Source organism: Dermochelys coriacea, chromosome 4 (genome assembly GCF_009764565.3).
Source record: "Dermochelys coriacea isolate rDerCor1 chromosome 4, rDerCor1.pri.v4, whole genome shotgun sequence".
NCBI classification, from domain to species: Eukaryota; Metazoa; Chordata; order Testudines; family Dermochelyidae; genus Dermochelys; species Dermochelys coriacea.
In genome coordinates, this window is record NC_050071.1 from 71,966,131 (window position 1) to 71,985,790 (window position 19,660).

Sequence of the window (19,660 nt, forward strand, 5' to 3'; positions counted from 1 at the left end):
CTGGCATGAAATCCCCAATGGTGACAAAGTGGAGAGGCCATGGCATATGTACTCAAAAACCCAGAATGCTGCATACTGTTTTTGGTGCAAACTCTTCCAGTCTAATGTTCCAGCCACATTGGGTTCTACAGGATCAAAGGACTGGAAAAATCTGGCTAGAAATCTGGCATGCCATGAGAAGGCAGCAAATCACCAGAGAGCAATCCATAGGTGAAAAGAGCTTGAGATGGACTAAGGTTAAAGGCCACCATAGATGATCAGCATCAAGAGAAGATTGCAACTGAGTCTTTTTACTGGCAAAATGTTCTGAAAAGGCTCATGGCCATTGTGAGAATGCTTGCTACCCAAAACCTAGCACTGTGTGGCACTTCAGATCAGTTGTATGTGCCAAACAATGGAAACTTCCTTAAAATTGTGGAGCTGATGGCCAAGTTCGATGCTAGGTTTCAGAGTAGCAGCCGTGTTAGTCTGTATTCACAAAAAGAAAAGGAGTACCCGTGGCACCTTAGAGACTAACAAATTTATTAGTTCGATGCTGTTCTCCAGGAGCATTTAAGAAGAGTCACCACCCAAGAAATGTACACAACCCACTACCATTTTAAAACCATTCAAAATGAGATCATACAGTTACTGGCAACAAAAGTCAAACAGAAGATTGTGGCAGATCTGAAGTCAGCAAGATATTACTCTGTTATTCTGGACGGCACACCTGACATCAACCATACTGCACAAATGACTTTAATGGTGCGTTTTGTACCATTACCAACAACAGAACCTAGTGAAAATGTCCCTGCAATGGTGACTGTCAGAGAACATTTTCTAGAATGTATTGACATTGATGATACTACAGGAGCTGGTATGACAAATGTGCTTCTTAAAAAGCTGGAAGATACGGGAATTGCGATAGCTGATATGAGAGGTCAGGGCTATGATAATGGTGCCAACATGAACGGAAAGAACAGAGGAGTGCAGACACGGATCCAAGACTTAAACCCTCGAGCTTTTTTTGTCCCATGCAGTTCTCATTCATTGAACTTGGTGGTCAGTGATGCAGCATCAGCTTCTAATAAGGCTGCTGAATTTTTTAATGTATTTTTCTCTTCATCAACTCACTGATGGCAAATTTTGAAGCAACATCTGGGAACATCCTCTCTGACACAAAACCACTGAGTGCCATACGATGGGAAAGTCGAGTGGAGGAGATAAAGCCTATCAAACACCAAATTGGGAAGATAGATGCTGCCATAGTTGCCATTATGGAGGATAATGCTATGACAGGAACTGTTTGTGGGAGAACAGTGGCAGAGGGAAATGGAATCACCAGAAACATACATAACTTCAAGTTTCTGTGTGGCTTAGTGTTGTGGCATGACTTATTGTTTGAAATAAATGTTGTAAGTAAGGGACTCCAAGGTGTTGACCTCGATATATCTGGAGCAATGGAACAACTAGGCAAAGCAAAGTCATACCTACAGTCTTACCCGTCAGATGAGGGATTTCAAAATGTTCTGAAGAGTGCACAGAAGTTGACAGAGTAACTTCACATTGAAGCTGTTTTCCCACTCATTCAGGAATACAAGAGTCACTGAAGAAGACAACATTTTGATTACGAGGCACGGGATAATCCCATAAGAGACCCCAAAACAACAATTCAAAATTGAATTATTTAACCAGGTGCTAGACTGTGCAATACAGTCAGTTGAAGAATGTTTCATGCAGCTCAAGGAACACAGCAGTATATTTGGGATGTTTTACGATATTCCCAAACTCCTTCACTATACCTGAAGAAGACCTACACCAACAAGGGCACTAGAGACAGTGTTGACACATGATGACATGCGTGATATAGATGTGAGAGATTTAGGTGAGGAACTGAAAGTCCTTTCAAGATACATTTCAGCAGGATGAACTCCAAAGGCTGTTTTGGAATATATGTGCACAAATAAGATGACCACCCTCTTTCCAAATGCTTTTGTTGCTCTGCGCATACTTCTAACACTTCCTGTAACAGTTGCCAGTGGAGAACGCAGTTTCTCCAAACTGAAGTTAATAAAAACTCATCTATGCTCCACAATGACACAGGAGAGGGTGGTGGGCCTTGCAACCATCTCAATAGAGCATGAGCTGGCCCAGACTGTGGACCTTCAGGAAGCAGTTCAAATCTTTGCAGCCAAGAAGGCACGGAAAGTACCACTTTGATTATTCAAACAGATAAAAATGCCAGTGTTTACTATGCAGACAAGAAAAGTTACATTTGCTGTTCAGGCATTTGAAAGTTACGTGCTACTTAAAATTTTTGAACAAGGCATTTTAAGTTGTTAGTTCTCTTTTATTGGGGTAGGTAGCAGAGCAGTACCATGAGAGGAGTAGAAGAGGAAGAAGGCAGAATTGAGACCTTTCAAGTTTTGGCAGCGAGGGGGCATGGGAGCGTCATTTGAGCTCCCCGTCTCAGGTGCCAAAATGTTGTGGGCCAGCTCTGGGGGCAGGTTGGCCTGGCATGACTGGCTTGAGGGGGGGCAGCTTGGCCCTGCATGGCTGGTACTCTGGAAGGGGGCGCCCTTAGGGCTCCTCCTGTTACGGGGGGGGGCAGGGTTGGGGCTCTGGCATGCAGGGGTGGGCAGTGGCTCAGGCAGAATGGTTGCAGCCAGTGGACTAGCCTCCCCAAAGCAGGGGTTCACCCATTTCCCATGTTCATCTTCCCTTTGTATCTGAGGCATAAGCTGTACTTGAAAGTTTTCCTGCTATAGCTATACTGGAAAAGCCTACCTGTGTAAATGCAAACTGCTTTTGCCAGGATAGTTTATTCTGGTTCCCCAAGGGAAATAAACTCTGTTGGCAAAAGAACTTTTATGCTGGTATAACCATCTACACTAGGGCATTTGCCAGCAACAAAATGTTACAAAAAAAGCAAGAAGTCACACCCCTAATAGATACTGACAAAAGTTTCCAGGGTAGTTTTCACTTGAGAAAATCATTGCCATACTGATCTGCAGTTCCTATTAGAGCAGAAAGCCAAGCTTGCAAAAAGCATCACAAACTGCAAATATTATTAAAGTTTATCCAAAGGCTGTGTCAGCCTGTGTTAAATCCCTTCTGCACACCCCACTGCATCAGACTATGGCCTTGTCTACGCTAGGAAGGGTTTGCTGGTGTAGCTATACTGGCAATCCCTCCTAATGGAGACAGCATATGCTGACAGAAGGAGTTCTTCTGGCAACATAGCTAATAACTTTTGGGGAGGTGGTGTGTTACTAAGATGACAGAAGCACTTTTCAGTCAGCATAGTTGTGGCTACGTAGGGGAAGAGGGGGGTTGGGAGACAGCTATGTCAGTTAAAAGGGTTGATTTTTTTTCCACACTTCTCATAGCTATACCAACAAAACTTTGTAGTGTAGACTAAACCTAAATCTTTCCCTGTTGCTGTCCAGTTGCCCAGTGTATGGTTTCATGAGCCAATGAAGCAGAGGCTAGATGAGGTCTCTGAGAATCATCCCCACCTATGTGACTGTGCAGGTCTGGGGAAAAATTTCCCTGCTTGCATCTTTTCAAAGAGTCTAGTATTCCTAAAGTTGCCAGTGTCATGCACCTTCTCTTACCACCCTACATTAACATCCCCAGTGATTCACAAGTGCCTGAATAACTAGTGCTCCGAGGAGCCCCACCTGGGTCCTTCCTCACCAGGATTTTTGATATCCAGGGAGATCATGGACAACTTGGACCAAAGAAGTGGAGCAGCTTGGCTTGGTCCCTGGTTGATAATTATTCGACTCACTGTGGTCTCAAAAAGGGGAAGCCCTGGGGTCAGGAACAAGGAGGACCCATGGAGAAGGGTCTATCCAGAGGTTGAGGGGAGGTTCTGATGCCAACAACCAGGTGCAAGATGTTTTCTTTTTATGTACCCATTTGTGAAATGCAGTTATGGGCAAGTCTGGACTGCCGATGCTCGAGCATGATGGCCTGGAGCAATTAAACTAACCACTCTAGTCAAAGTAAATGGGATAGAAGTAATGGGCCTTGTGGACTCAAGGTGTAGCCAAACCCATGTAAGAGACTCCATGGTGCCAATTCCAGGACCACCCTGGGGCACCATCTACTTAAAGTTTGGGCAAAAGGATGTAAAGCCATATTCTCCACACCCAAATTCAGCTCACTGTGGGGGAACATACAAGACCCCTTATGGTCAGCCTGGCTGCATCTCTTGCCTACAGAGTCATCATTGACTGAAACTAGGAATATTTTGGGGACCTTCTGAGAGAGTTCTTGTGATTTTCCTAGAACATGAAGCCCCACCACCTGGGTTCTCTTAGCTGACTGCTTGGGAAGTTTCAAGTGTAGGAGACATCACCAAGCTGGAAGAATGGAGTTCTAAGCAGCTAGATGCATCTTTAGAATCCCAGTCCCAACCATTGTTCAGGATCATCCCCACGCCCTAATAGAAAATCTTGGCTAGGTTCTCCAATTGAAGAGAAAAAGAAAGATGAGACTTTGAGCTGGGCCTGTGCACTGTTGTTAATGGGGAGAGAATGGACAGCCATCAAGCTGACGTACTCCCCTATTTTGAAATTCAGGGCAAGTGGTGGTACTATTTAGAGAAAGACTGCCAAACAGGGGAGGTCCAAACCCAACTCCTGGTTCCCTGACCTTACCATAGAGAAATATTGTGTTTGGCCCATACCATACCATTTGCTGGGCACCTGCGCAAGGAACAAAACCCTCGCTTGGATTCTGACCATTTTTTCTGGATGTGATTGAAGGAGGTTTTGAACTTCTGTGCCTCTTGGCTGGAACATCAACTAACAGCACCCTGAAGAGTGCTGAAGGCATCACTGGTTCATCTCCCATGGGGTGACATACCACTTGAGGGTTGGAATGGATGTGGTCAGGCCACTCAAGAAGCGTATGGCCAGGTATTGATATATCTTGGTAATCGTGGATTACACTACCAGATATCCCGAGGCTGTATCATTATGTTCCATAAAAGTCAAAGCTACTGCAACTGAGCTATGAGAACTGTGTTGACTACTCAAGATTAAGTCCCTCTGAATCTCTGTCTACCATCCCCAAGCTGAACAGGTTGGTAGAACATTTCGATCGGACTCTAAAAGTCTTGTTAAAAACAATAGTTGTCACACATACCTGTCACTGGGACCAACTACTTCCCATCTTCGGTGCAGGAGGTGCTGAAGTTATCTACAAGCTTCTCCCTGAAGTGCTGTATTGGAGACAACAATGGGGGATTCTGGACTTAATACAAAAAACATGGAGGAACTGACAGTGTGGTGCAGTACATCCTCACCCTTCAGGAGAGAAGAGGCTTTAGGCACCTTTGACAGGTAGAATCTCCTAAATGCACAGAACACCTAAGAAATTATGTATAATAAAGGGGCCCGCCTTAAGTGTTTCAAGTCTGGAATTAAGTATTCTTGTTGCTTCTTAGCTCATAGTCAAAATCGTTGGGCCACTGGCAGAGTCCTTATGAGATTATCTGCCAGGTGGCGCCAGTGAATCATGAAATCAGGCAGCCAAACAAAAGGAAAGACAAACAAGTTTACCATGTCAATTTTTTAAAGCTGTGGTAGGGCCTGGAGGGTCTATTTATTGCTCTCTGGCCTTTGGAACTGGAGTTAGGGCTACAGATGTCCAACGTCTTGGTCTCCAGGAGACTCTGTGTTGGGGACAATTTCAAGCCAGAGCAGAGGTTTCAAGCCCAACAGCTGATTGTTGCCTTCTAAACACTATTTTCTACCCAGCTTGGGTAGTCATCTTACTTCCCACAATATCCAAACTGAGCCTGGACTCTGGGAAAACCAGTGGCTACTCCCCTGAAGATGACGAAGGTTATGAAGCAAGAATTACAATCTATGCTGGACACTGGGGTAATTGAGGAATCCTATAGTGACTGGTGAAGTCCAATTGTGTTGGTCCCTAAACTGGATAAGACCACCTGATTTTGCATCTGCTTCAGAAAAGTCAATGCCTTATCAAAATTTGACGTGCATCCAGGCTGCACATTGACGAGCTACTGATCAGCTGGGCATGGCCAAATATATTACCACCATAGATTTTAACAAAGGGTACAGGCAAATTCCACTCATGCCAGAGTCAGAGAAAAAATGGCCTTTGCCACCTGTTTCATCCTCTATCAGTTCCATGCCATTTGGATTACACAGGGCTCCAGCAACATTTCAAGCTCTAATGGACCAATAGTAGTTATGCCTCCACTTATAGCATGTCATGTCAAGATCTATAACTGGAACTGAGAGGACCAGCTGAAGCAAGGAGCTGCTATACTTTGGTTGCTTGAAGAGGCGAAACTAACAACAAACCTCACCAAATGCTGCATAAGCAAAGATGAGATGACCTACCTGGGGTATACCTTGGGGAAGAGCCAGGTGCAACCTCTAGTGGACAAAGTCCAGGCTTGAAGGACCTGCCCCACTGCCACTTCACAGAAGCAGATTTGGAGGTTTCTGGGACTGGTAGGATACTATATTTGTTTGTACTGGGATACTCATCTATTGCAGTCCCTCTCATTGATCTGATCAAAGATAGTAGCCCAAAATGATTCACTGGACAGAAGCCTGTGAGAAAACCTTTCAGATCCCGAAGGCTCTTATTTGCAGAGAGCCTGATTTCTCCAAGAAATGTTTCCTGCAGACTGATGCCTCTGATATGAGAGTAGGGACCAGCTTGTCCCAGATGATCAATGGCCAGGAACATGCTGTTCTCTACCTCAGCCAAAAATTGTTCCCAAGTGAAAAGGACTGTTCTGTGATTGAAAAAAAAAAAAAAAAAAAAAAAAGAAGAAGGACTTAGCCAGTATAATGGGCCATGTAGGAATTCAGATGTTACTTCCTTGGTAATAAATTAACCCTGGTTACAGATCATGCCCCACAATGATAGTGCTATGCTATGAAGGATGCCAAGCCCCAAATCATGAGGTGGTACCTGACTCTCCTGTCCTTCTCATTCTGTGTCCAGCATAGGGCTGGAAGGATTCCCCAAACTGCAGATTATTTTTTCTCAGGGTGGAGGGGAAGTGAGCCCCCATACTGGCAACAAGAGGGTGAAGGAAAGCCTGTCTACTCCAGTGACTTCCCTCCCTGCTACACCTGCAGCCAATGTCAGGTGTGGGGAGGAGGGCTAAAAGGAGAAGAACTAGCTCAGTTTGAGGTTGACCAGGAAGAAAGGCTGCTTCTCTTGATAGCAGAGAGGCCTGGTTGCAGCCTGGAGATGGAACTAGGTTGGCTGCTGGATCTGCCCTCCCAAAAGGGATGACCAGACCTTGGGAGGGGAGTCAGCAAAAGCTCAGACTCTTTGGAGACAAGCCCTTAATAGAAGGGTGGGGCTCCACTGCAAGTCCAGTTTTTTTGTTTTTGGTGATCCTTTCACAGTTTTAGCATCAGAGTAATTGGTAGAACATAATGATCTTCTGCACCAGTAGCTCTATAGTTTGCAATGGAAGTAGATTTTTCTTATTTTAGAATATGAAATACCAAGTGAATGATGTATCCAAATATGATAGTTGCACCTTCAGAACTGTCTGGCTAGGGTATGTTTACACTGCAATTAGACACCCCTGGCTGGCCCATGCCTGCTGGCTCAGGCTCAGTCATGGGGCTTGGGATAAAGGGCTGTTTAATTGCAGTGTAGACATTCAGGCTGGGGCTGCAGCCTGAGCTCACAGGCTCCTAGAGCCAGGGTTCCAGCCAGAGCTTGAATGTCTCCACTGCAATTAAATAGCCCCTTAGCATGAGCGTCTACTTGCTGTGTAGACATACCTTTTGGAGCTGCAGCTGTGCTGGCCAAGGTAGGAAAGCTGCCCGTGCATAGGAGAGGAGTGGTGTGCTGGTTGGCAGGTGTGAGGGAGAAGGAAAGGAATGCTGGTGGGAGGAGCTGCAGAACCAGACTGGGGAGCTGCTTCAGTGGAAAGAATGAGTTACAGAAATAGTTTGATCATAGCGGCCTTTGATCTTAAGGAACATGTTGGGAGTAAAGTACAAGTCAATACATTTGTAATTGAAATCAACAGGATTTAAGCATGGGTTTAAGTTAAGCAGTTTGCCAAATCAGGCCTATATTCCAAAGGGTGTAAAATAATTGAAATAAACCACTTTTTAGATCTGGACTTCTCTGTTGGTATTTTAAATTCAACATGTGTGACTTTAGGGCAGCAAGAGACCTAATCTGCATTGTTTCAGGTAGTGCTATAATCCAGTGTGAGGAGTTTACACAGAAACACCAAGATTTAGACAAAGAGGCTTTATTCTGCCCAGCAGAAGGATTTTTGGCCTTAACTCCTCTTTCAGGTATTGGCACATCCACTTTAGTTTATCCCTTGAGGCTGTGCTCCACACAGGGAATACCACCAGGATTCTGGTGATTAAGCAAATCCTTAACATGCTCATACATACCCCTGAAAGTTAACAGCGTCAAACAGAAGGGAGACATGCAAACCTCCACCTGTACAGAGCACCAAGCTCAAACCAGAGAATGGAGAGAGATTTTTAAGATGCTCTAAAGAGATCAACTAATTAGCCCAATCAAATCACACACAGTAACCTGTTGTATAGGCATGCCAAACACAAGCACTTTCTCCTTATTTATTATTGTGGTAACCTCTAGAGGTCCTAGTTGGGAATGAAGGCCACATTGTGCTAGGCACTGTACACACAATGAAAGGACACTCCCTACCACAAAGAGGTTAGACACAGGTTATGTCTACATTGCAAATGAAGGCGACACTGTAGTATGGTTAGGTATATCTGTGCTAGTGTAATCTAGCTGGCACAGATAACAGTGGTAGTGGGGACATAGCAGCATGGCTTAGCTGCCCCAGTGCAAGCCCACAGGTGACTCTGGATACAGACTTGGGGTCTGTTGCTGCGCCTTCACTGCCATAGTTACCCATGCTATGCCTACCTGTACTTCAATCATACTATCATTTGTAGTGTAGATGTACCCATAGAAACAGCATTTTCACTGGACACAGACATAAAACCATGTATTAACTCAGCATTGTACCAGGGCCTGCCTTAGGGCCTATGGGAAGCCAAGCAAGGGCAGGACTCCAACCTGTTGCTGGGTGTGAGAATGGAATTGGGTCATGTGTTTCCTCTCCTCTGAATCTCTAATGCTAGGGCAGTGGGTGGGGATAGCAAGAAATCTGGTGGTGAACTTTGTTGGCAGGGAAGTTGTGCAGGTTAAAAACAACCAACTTGGCAGGACAAACATCCTGACATCCTCTTCTGTTAATTAGCGATGGTTATGGGAACAATTCAAAGGAGCAGGGCAGACTCGTTTACTCTTTCAGGCAGGAGGCTAAAAAGATGCTTTGAAAATGCATTGTAGAGTGTAGTGTTCTGCCCGTTGCATGGTTAAATTGAAAGATGCATATTCATAGCAATCCTTCAAACTCCCCACATTTACAACCCTGTCCATCCTGCTCCTTTGAAAACATCAGCAGCACCATAGCACAACTGATTCCTGCCATTCTCTCTATTTTCCTGATTTAATATAATATATTAATATTTAATATAGTAATTCCTGTATAACTTTAAAAGAGTTATATATATTCCCATTTTAGGCCAGGTGAATCAACTGTAGCTGATGCTCCTGGCTATTCAGATGTTTCCTTCTGTCCAGTAAGATGTTCTCACTCTGGCACAATGCTTTTTTCTATGTACTTCTCTCTGTCTCTATCTCTCCCTACTCTTCTTTTTAAAACCCCTCTCCCTTCTGCCTCCATTCTGTTTTCTTCAGTTTTCTCCCCACTCTACTCCCCCTGCTTCCCCAGTCTCTCTCTTTTCCCCACTTCACGTGGGCCCTGTTGTTACTGTCAGTTCTCTTACTACAATGCATCTTTTACTTTTCCCTGCCCTCCCTCTTCCCTCTGTGTTTCTATTCCCATCACATTTTCTGTCCCTCTGATCCCTGTTGACTTTCCTAGTCAGTCACTTTTTTCTCCTCTTGTCCTCCATAATCTCCCAGCAAACACTTTTACTGTCTCTTTCTGTGTCCCTCCTGCTCTCCATACTTCCCTTGCCTTCCCCACCACAGTAGGTTTACCCATTTTTCCTCTCTCCTATGCTGTTTTTCCTTACTTTAACATCTGTTCTGTTCTCCTTTCTTCACCATTCTCATCCCCTGCTCCTCATTCTCAATCTTTTCCATTAGCTATGCTGTGGCTATCCTTTGGTATAGTGATAGCAGTAAGTATGTTACATGAGTGTTTCCCTATTTCCCTCTCCCCATTCTGATTGTTTTATACTCACATGCTATATCTCTTCTTAGACTGTAAGCTCTTCAGGGACTGTCTCCAACTTGTGTTTGTACATCACTTAGCACAATGGGGACCTAATCCTGTGCAGGTCCTCAAAGGCTCTTTCTTAATATAAATAATGTACAGCATTATTACTTTGAGCAGTCACCAGCTAGCACCATAAATATGAAGCTAATGCAATGCAGGGATATAGACCATCTTTTTGTTTTGTGTCTAGCACTGTAAAATAGGGTCCTGGTCTATGACTAGGGCTCCTAGGGACTACACCAACACAAATATAATTATTTACACACTCTGGTTTACCGCTGTATTATGAGGGTAGGACTGCTTTGTCCCAGACTCTGCACGTACTAGGAAGGGATTCTCAGAACAAGTAATTAAATGGGAAAAAAGCTGTATATAAAACTTTTGTAATGGAACATGTTGGTATGTCTGGGCTGAGTTTCAATTTACCCTGTGTCATGCTTTGGATAAGTTTCAGGTGCTGGTGAGAGATTTATAGATTTGAAGTTTTTCATGATTTTGATGAGTTTGGTGGAGGCCTTTGGAATGGAAAATACTCTGTTTTGCACAACTGAGTTTGTGGTCTTTTAAGAACACAACTGAAAGAAGTTTTAATGTTTAATAGATTATAGGTCTGTTTGTACTAGCTAAAAATATCACACCCTTTTAGACTCTCTCTCTTGATTCCTGCAAGTGTCATGCACCTTCTCTTACCACCCTACATTAACATCCCCACAAGTGCCTGAATAACCATTGAAAAGTAGTTATTGGAAAATTGGTTCACTCTGACTAAAGATCACCAAGCCCTTGCATATCAAGGGACCAACCCAAAGAAGTGGGTTTTAAAATATCAGCTCTTTGGGGCAGGAGCTGTCTCATGTGTCTTGCATAGTGCTCAGCACATTGGTGGCACTTAAATTATAAATAGTAATGCTTAAGGACAATTAGCATTCAGTGTTGTTTTTACAAAAAAACCCACAAAATTACTACCATCCATATTAATTGATTTATCACTAGCCTGAGACTCCATAACACCATGTAAGCCTTAGACTCAAATTTTCAGAGTGAACTACATGCCTAAAATAAGCACGTGGGTGACCAGCCTCACCATTTAGGGATAATTTAATGATACCGGATGTGCAGCTTGTGGTAGTTTGCTCACTTGGGCTAATAGAAAGTTTATTTTTTAAAAAGCATTCAAGATCATTCTGTATGATAAAAATATGGCAGTGAGCTGAGCCATAATACACTGACTCAGTAGCCTGGCAGGGTGCCAGGGTAGCTGTGATATTATGGCAGGCTATATGCTGTTGTCACAGAAGAGCAGAAAGTGGCTGGCAGAACTTCAGTGGAGCTGGAATGAAAACAGTAAAAACTAGCTTAAAATTAGTTATGTAATTAATCTTTTTGTTGTTTGGGCATTCAGCACATTTGTTTAACTCATCTAAACGAGAACAGAAAAGGAGTACTTGTGGCACCTTAGAGACTAACAAATTTATTTGAGCATAAGCTTTTGTGAGCTACAGCTCACTTCATCGGATGCATTCGGTGGAATGTATTTGACATTCTATTTTTAAAATGGCCAAACTGATAATTTAAAAGCAAATTGAAAATAATCCCCATGGCTGGAGCTTGCACACCAATTTGCTTCTAAAAGCAGATTTTATAGTGGAAGTCACAAACTCCCTGAAGATAGGAGTTGCTGACTATACACTAACAGCACAAACTGGTAGTTGAATCAATTGCTATTAACGAAGTGTTATTAGCTACGTTTTTGAATTAAAAGAATTGATTTTCTACTCATACTGGTGTAAATCAAGAGTAACTCTGCTGAAATAAATGTTGCTGGAGAATGGAGAATCAGATCCATCATCTTTGAAAGGAGCTTTTTTGAGGGGGTGAGAGAGGGAGGGCTTAAAAGCCTGCTGATTTTCTAAAGCCATTTATGCTTGATTCACTCAAAGAGAAATTAAATGGTTCGGATTTGCAAGCATAATTGCACAAACAGCAATGAGAGAAGGTAGGCATTAACAGACTAATGAAACAGAACGCTGGGCAAATCTGATTTGATAGCTGAATATTTGTGTAACTAATCTTCTCCTTTTGCTTAGTTTTCTGGTGGGAAATTGACCGAGATCCTCAAAGGTACTTAGGCTCCTAACTTCCATGGAAATAAATGGAATTTCAGGGCCTAAATACCTTTGAGGATCTGGGCCATTGTTTCTAGTCTCATGATCCAGTTCTTATAAATAATCACCAACACCAAGTGTAAATAATGTTACATGGATATACAAAACCCACCAAATCTAGTACAATGGGAACAACAAAAGAGAACCTACAGATGTGGAAAAAGAATGTAGAGCTGATTTCTTAGCTGATTCACAGTTTTAGTCTCTTGTTTTGGTCCTTGGTGACAAGGGCTGGTCCTCCAGATCTAAATATCATCAACTTCTTACATCACCATTTATTTACATAAACAGTGCAAAGGGATTCAGAGATTGGTGGCCTCATCTATTCCTATGAATTTGGAAGAGAAAGATTTTTAAGACCAGATGGGACCATTAGGTCATCTAGTCTGATCTTCTGACTATGACAGGCCATTAAATTTCAACTAGGTACCTTTTTAATTAGCCCAATTTGTCTGACAAAAGTATATCTTCCAGAAAGGCATCCAGTCTTGATTTAGAGACATCAGATATGCAAAAAAAAAAAAAAATATCCACTCATTCCCATGGTAGTTTGTTCCAGTGGTTAATCATTTTCACTGTAAAAAAATGTGTGCCTTATTTCTAGTTTGAATTTGTCTGGTTTCAGCTTCCAGGCATTGGGTTTTGTTAGGCCTGTCTCCACTAGCTAAGATCCTGTTTGTATCCAGTATTTTCTGCGCATGAAGTTACTTATAGTGCACGTTTCTTTTACACGTTAAAGGCAAAGCAGTGGGAAAAGAAACAGTTCTGGACCTAAGTTGTTTCTGAGTTGCTTCACAAGCTATAACAGAAATAGCTCAATAGTAGTCTTGAAGGGTCTGTAAATAAGAGAGTTTCCCCTCTTACAAAGAGCTGCTTATTTTTTTAAGAGGAGACTATCCTCAGGCTTGTCTTATCTCTTTAGTTAAAGTGATTGCTGGGTTCAATTTAGGACAGCAGATAACTAGTGCTTATTTTGTTCCAATGCTTGTGAGGGCTGAGCCCCAGAACCTCTAGGCTTGATAGTTCATAGCCCTGGCACCTCTGGGCATGGCACGTCAGTTATGAAATTTAAAAAATTGCTTAAACCCCAGCATCTCTTTCATTACAAATTAAGCTCTGCAGATAACCTCTATGATCAACAATTCATGGTCAGACAGGAGACAGTTCTTCATTATTCGTCTCAGCAATCAGTAAAGTATATTTGTCATCAGTATCTACCGCTCAAAACAGTCAGTTATGGGTTTTATACAAGGGGCACTGTCAACTTGAAATCTTGTCAGTTTAGAAAAGAAAAGTAGTTTCAGATAGTGCACCTAGCCCTCTATCTTCCTCCCAGTTTTTTGTTTTATAATCACATTTGTCTGTTTTTAAAAAAAAATTGTTAACTCCACCGTTGGTTTGAAACATCACTTTCTCATGAAATACTCCTCTGATCTAAGACTACATTATTTTCTTTGATGAAGTCAATGGAGTCACACTGATTTACAATGGCTATTCAATCTGACCCTGTTCTTTTTTATATTGTGGTAGTACCCAAAAGCACCAATCAGAATCAGGGCCCCATGGCACTAGGTGCTGTACGTAGAAAGATACATTCCCTGCCCCAAGTAGCTTTAACAGATGGTATAGTTTCTTTTGGGTACTCCTCAGTGGGATTGGAGGATAGTGGCCTGTAGAATGTGGTGTTGGAGAGTTGCCTGGCAGCCTCCTGTTCATTATCTGACCTGTTCATCATGACCATCTGCTCAAGAAACAACCTGCTATATCACAGGAACAAATCTACACAGACACACCTTTAGAGCCTCGACCAGGGGTATTCTATCTGCTACACAAGATCCATAAAACTGGAAATCCTGGACGCCCCATCATCTCAGGCATTGGCACTCTTACAGCAGGATTATCTGGCTATTTGGACTCTCTCCTCAGACCCTATGCTACCAGCCCTCTGAGCTATCTTTGAGACACCACCAACTTTCTGAGGAAACTACAATGCATTCGTGATCTTCCTGGAAACACCATCCTGGCCATCATGGATGTAGAAGCTCTTTACACCAATATTCCACATGAGGAGACTTCAAGCTGTCCGGAACAGTATCCCTGATGAGGCCACGGCACACCGGGTGGCTGAGCTTTGTGACTTTGTCCTCACGCACAACCATTTCAGATTTGAGGATGACTTATACTTTCAAGTCAGCAACACTGCTATGGGTCACCCACATGGCCCCACAGTATGCCAACATTTTTATGGCTGACTTAGAACGATGCTTCCTCAGCTCTGATCCCCTAGCGCCCCTCCTCTACTTACGCTACATTGATGACATCTTCAATATGAACCCACGGGAAGGAGGCCCTTGAGGAATTCCACCATGATTTCAACAATTTCCACCCCATCAACCTCAGCCTGAACCAGTCCACACAAGAGATCCACTTTCTGAACACTACAGTGCAAATAAGTGATGGTCATATAAACACCACTCTATACCAGAAACCTACTGACCGCTATACTTATCTACATGCCTCCAGCTTCCATCCAGGACACATCACATGATCCATTGTCTTCTGCCAAGGCCTAAAATACAACCAAATTTACTCCAATCCCTCAGACAAACACCTACAAGATCTTTATCAAGCATTCCTAAAACTACAAAACCCACCTGGGGAAATGAGGAAACAGAATGACAGAATGAGACAGGTACCCAGAAGTCACCTACTACAGGACAGGCCCAACAAGGCAAACAACAACAGAACACCACTGGCCATCATGTACAGCCCCCAGCTAAAACCTCTCCAGCACATCAACGATCTACAGCCTATCTTGGAAAACGATCCCTCACTCTCACAGATCTTGGGAGGCAGGCCAGTCCTTGCTTAAAGACAGCGCCCCCCAACCTGAAGAAAACACTCACCAGCAACTACATACCACATCACAGAAACACTAACCCTGGAGTCCATCCCTGTAACAAACCCTGTTGCTTACTCTGTCCCCATATCTACTCTAGTGACACCAGAGGACCCAACCACATGAGCCACACCATCAGGGGCTCATTCACCTGCACACATACTAATGTTATATATGCCATAATGTGCCAACAATGTCCCTCTGCCAGGTACATTGGCCAAACCGGACAGTCTCTACATTGAAGAATAAATGGACACAAATCAGACATTAGGAATGGTAACATACAAAAGCCAGTAGAACACTTCAATCTCCCTGGACATTGAACAACAGGTTTAAAAGTAGCCATCCTTCAACAAAAAAAAACAAAAACAAAAACAAAAAAACTTCAAAAACAGACTTCAAAGACAAACTGCAGAGCTAGAATTCATTTGCAAATGTAACACCATTAATTTGGGCTTGAATAGGGACTGGGAATGGCTGGCTCACCACAAAAGCAATTTTCCCTGTCTTGGTATTGACACCTCCTCCTCAATTATTGGGAGTGGACCACATCCACCTGACTGAATTGGTCTTGTTAACACTGGTTCTCCACCTGTAGGTAACTCACTTCTCTTCCTGTGTCAGTATATTTATGCCTGCATCTCTAATTTTCACTCTATGCATCTGAAGAATTGGGACTTTTTACCCACGAAAGCTTATGCCCAAATCTGTTAGTCTTTAAGGTGCCACCAGATTTCTTTTTGTTTTTGTGGCTACAGACTAACATGGTTACCCCTCTGATATAAATGTTCAATTGCTCTTTGAATCTTGGTAACTTTTTGGCCTCAATGATATCTTGTGGTAATGAGTGCCCCAGTCTAATTACACATCATGTGAAAGTAATTCCTTACATCATTTTTGACTTCGTTATCTTTTAACTTCATTGTATATACGCTTTTATATTATGAGATAGGGAACTTCTGTGTTCCTTATATAGCTTCTCTAGACCATCCATTTATTTTCTTTTTTATAGATATAAAAATTATGATGTCTCCTCTTCTTCTTCTACTGATGAAAAGTGCTATGTAGGAATTAGACATTATTATTACTTGGAGGTAAACAATTCCAATCTTTTCAACTTCTCTTCACATGGGTTTTGTAGGCCCTTGATCATCATTGCCCTTTTCCAAACCACCTTTAATTCTGCAATATCCTTTTTAAGATGGGGTCACTTGTACTGTACATAATATTTCAGATGAGGCTGCACTATTGATTTATAAAGGCATAACATTCTCTGTATTATTCTCCAGACCATTCCTTATGTAACTTAACATCGTTTTCTGGTTTTGATTGCAATGTATTGACCTGCCTACAATATCATGGTTAATTTAGAACCCTGTGAAGCGTATGATTGGTTTACCCAGCAATGGTTCCCAAACTTGTTCTGCCGCTTGTGCAGGGAAAGCCCCATGCGGGCCGGGCTGGTTTGTTTACCTGCCGTGTCTGCCGGTTCGGTTGATTGGGCTCCCAGTGGCCGCGGTTCACTGCTTCAGGCCAATGGGAGCTGTTGGAAGAGGCGGCCAGTACGTCCCTCAGCATGTGCCACTTCCAGCAGCTCCCATTGGCCTGGAGCAGTGAACCGTGGCCACTGGGAGCTGCGATTGGCCGAACCTGCAGATGCGGCCGGTAAACAAACAGGCCCAGCTCACCAGGGGCTTTTCCTGCACAAGCGGCAGAACAAGTTTGGGAACCACTGGTTTACAGTTTTCCCTCCAGTGTGCATTACTTTGCATTTATCAATATTGAACTTCATTTGGCATTTTTTGCCTATTTACCTAGCTAGTTTAGGTCTTTTCTGAAGCTCCCCACAGTGCACTCTGATCCTGACTAACCTAAATAATTGTGTGATCTGCAAATTTTGGCATTTCACTCACATGCCTTTCCACATAATTAACATGTTAAACATGTTTCAGAGTAGCAGCCGTCTTAGTCTGTATTCGCAAAAAGAAAAGGAGTACTTGTGGCACCTTAGAGACTAACAAATTTATTAGAGCATAAGCTTTCGTGAGCTACAGCTCACTTCATCGGATGCATTCGGTGGAAAATACAGTGGGGAGATTTATATACACACACAGAGAACATGAAACAATGGGTTTTATCATACATACTGTAAGGAGAGTGATCACTTAAGATGAGCTATTACCAGCAGGAAGGAGGGAGGGGGGAGAAGGAAAACCTTTTGTGGTGATAATCAAGGTGGGCCATTTCCAGCAGTTAACAAGAATGTCTGAGGAACAGTGGGGGGTGGGAGAAATAACATGGGGAAATAGTTTTACTTTATGCAATGACTCATCCACTCCAAGTCCCTATTCAAGCCTAAGTTAATTGTATCCAATTTGCAAATTAATTCCAGTTCAGCAGTCTCGTTGGAGTCTGTTTTTGAAGTTTTTTTTGTTGAAGGATAGCCACTCAGGTCTGTAATCGTGTGACCGGAGAGATTGAAGTGTTCTCTGACTGGTTTTTGAATGTTATAATTCTTGACGTCTGATTTGTGTCCATTTATTCTTTTACGTAGAGACTGTCCAGTTTGGCCAATGTACATGGCAGAGGGGCATTGCTGGCATGATGGCATACATCACATTGGTAGAGATTGAACACTTCAATCTTTCCGGTCACACGATTACAGACCTGAGAGTGGCTATACTTCAACAAAAAAGCTTCAAAAACAGACTCCAAGGAGAGACTGCTGAATTGGAATTAATTTGCAAACTGGATACAATTAACTTAGGCTTGAATAGAGACTGGAAGTGGATGAGTCATTACATAAAGTAAAACTATTTCCCCATGTTATTTCTCCCCCCACCCCACCCCCCACTCCTCCTCAGACTTTCTTGTTAACTGCTGGAAATGGCCCACCTGGATTATCACCACAAGAGATTTTCCTCCTTCCCCCTCTCCTTTCTGCTGGTAATAGCTCATCTTAAGTGATCACTCTCCTTACAGTATGTATGATAAAACCCATTGTTTCATGTTCTCTGTGTGTGTATATAAATCTCCCCACTGTATTTTCCACCGAATGCATCCGATGAAGTGAGCTGTAGCTCACGAAAGCTTATGCTCTAATAAATTTGTTAGTCTCTAAGGTGCCACAAGTACTCCTTTTCTTTTTTTATGTTAAACATGAGAAGTAGTACAGAATCTTGATGCACCCTGCTGTTAATATTTTGCCATTTTGAAAACTGACCACTTAATTCTTTGTTTTCTGTCTAGTCAGTTTTCGATTGGTGACACTACTTTCTCTCTTCACCCCCTGACTACTTAACTTCTTCAGTAGCCTCTTGTGTGGGAACTTGTCAAAGGCCTTTTGGAAGACCTAATAAGTTAGGTCAGCCAGTTTTCCTTTAGCCACTATTTTACTGAATTAAATACATGGTCCACCATGTTTAAAGAATTCTAAGAGATCAGTGACACCCAGATTTCTTTTGCAGAAACTGAAAAGCTTTCGTATTATGATCTTCTTGGTGTTTTGTTTATTTTGTTCTTAATTATTCTTTCAACCACTTTGCCAGGTGTGAATGTAAGGCTACAGTCTTTGTTCAATATAGATACAGCACTTGCTACCCTCCCATCATCTGGAACAGTGGCTGTTTTTAATGAGAGATTGTATATTTTTGTTAGAAGCCAGCTTCTTCTTACTTAAGCTCTTTCAGAACTTTTGAATGTACCATCTGGGCCTGTTTACTTATGGTTTTTTAAATGATTAATTTGTTTTGGCACCTCTTCTGACACCTCAGTCTCAGAATATCTCATCTATGTTTCCAGAAAAATCACTGAATCTGTACAAAGGTATTTGGCACCTGCGTGATTCTTATAATTAAGATACATTGGAGTAAATCAGGGGACCCAGGACTCACACTTAAACCCATGTAGTATATTGGTGTTATGTTAGCTCACTAGGCTGACATACAACATGAAGGAATACCATTTGCATCAGGCACTGCTGCTGGATTTTCTGATAATATCTATGCCTCTAATTATATAGGTGTGCCCTTTGCTTTTGAACATATAAAATAAAGCATATTTAAATAGAAGTAGTCAAACAGGTTTTTCAAGGCAATTTTTGATTTGAGGGAGCCTCTCAAACTCAATTTAGCAAAATTGCCAACAGGAAAGAAATGATTCCACAAAGGCGATGAGCAGGACTAGATAAAATGGTGGTAAACTGTGCCCCCCACCCTAAACAATGGATAGTCTATATTAATGCACCCACCATTTCTATCTCCAGAAGTCATGCAACAAGGAGAGATT

The 19,660-nt window shown here is 42.6% G+C and overlaps 1 long non-coding RNA gene across 1 annotated transcript in view; it reads right to left on the reverse strand.

Annotated features, from left to right (window-relative positions):
- The window catches only part of LOC119854905, a 46,607-nt gene that overhangs the window by 10,416 nt on the left and 16,531 nt on the right, over window positions 1-19,660 (reverse strand). Inside the window, exon 2 of the long non-coding RNA XR_005292678.2 lies at window positions 5,137-5,212. This is a non-coding gene — a long non-coding RNA (uncharacterized LOC119854905). The remainder of the gene's footprint in view (window positions 1-5,136; window positions 5,213-19,660) is intronic.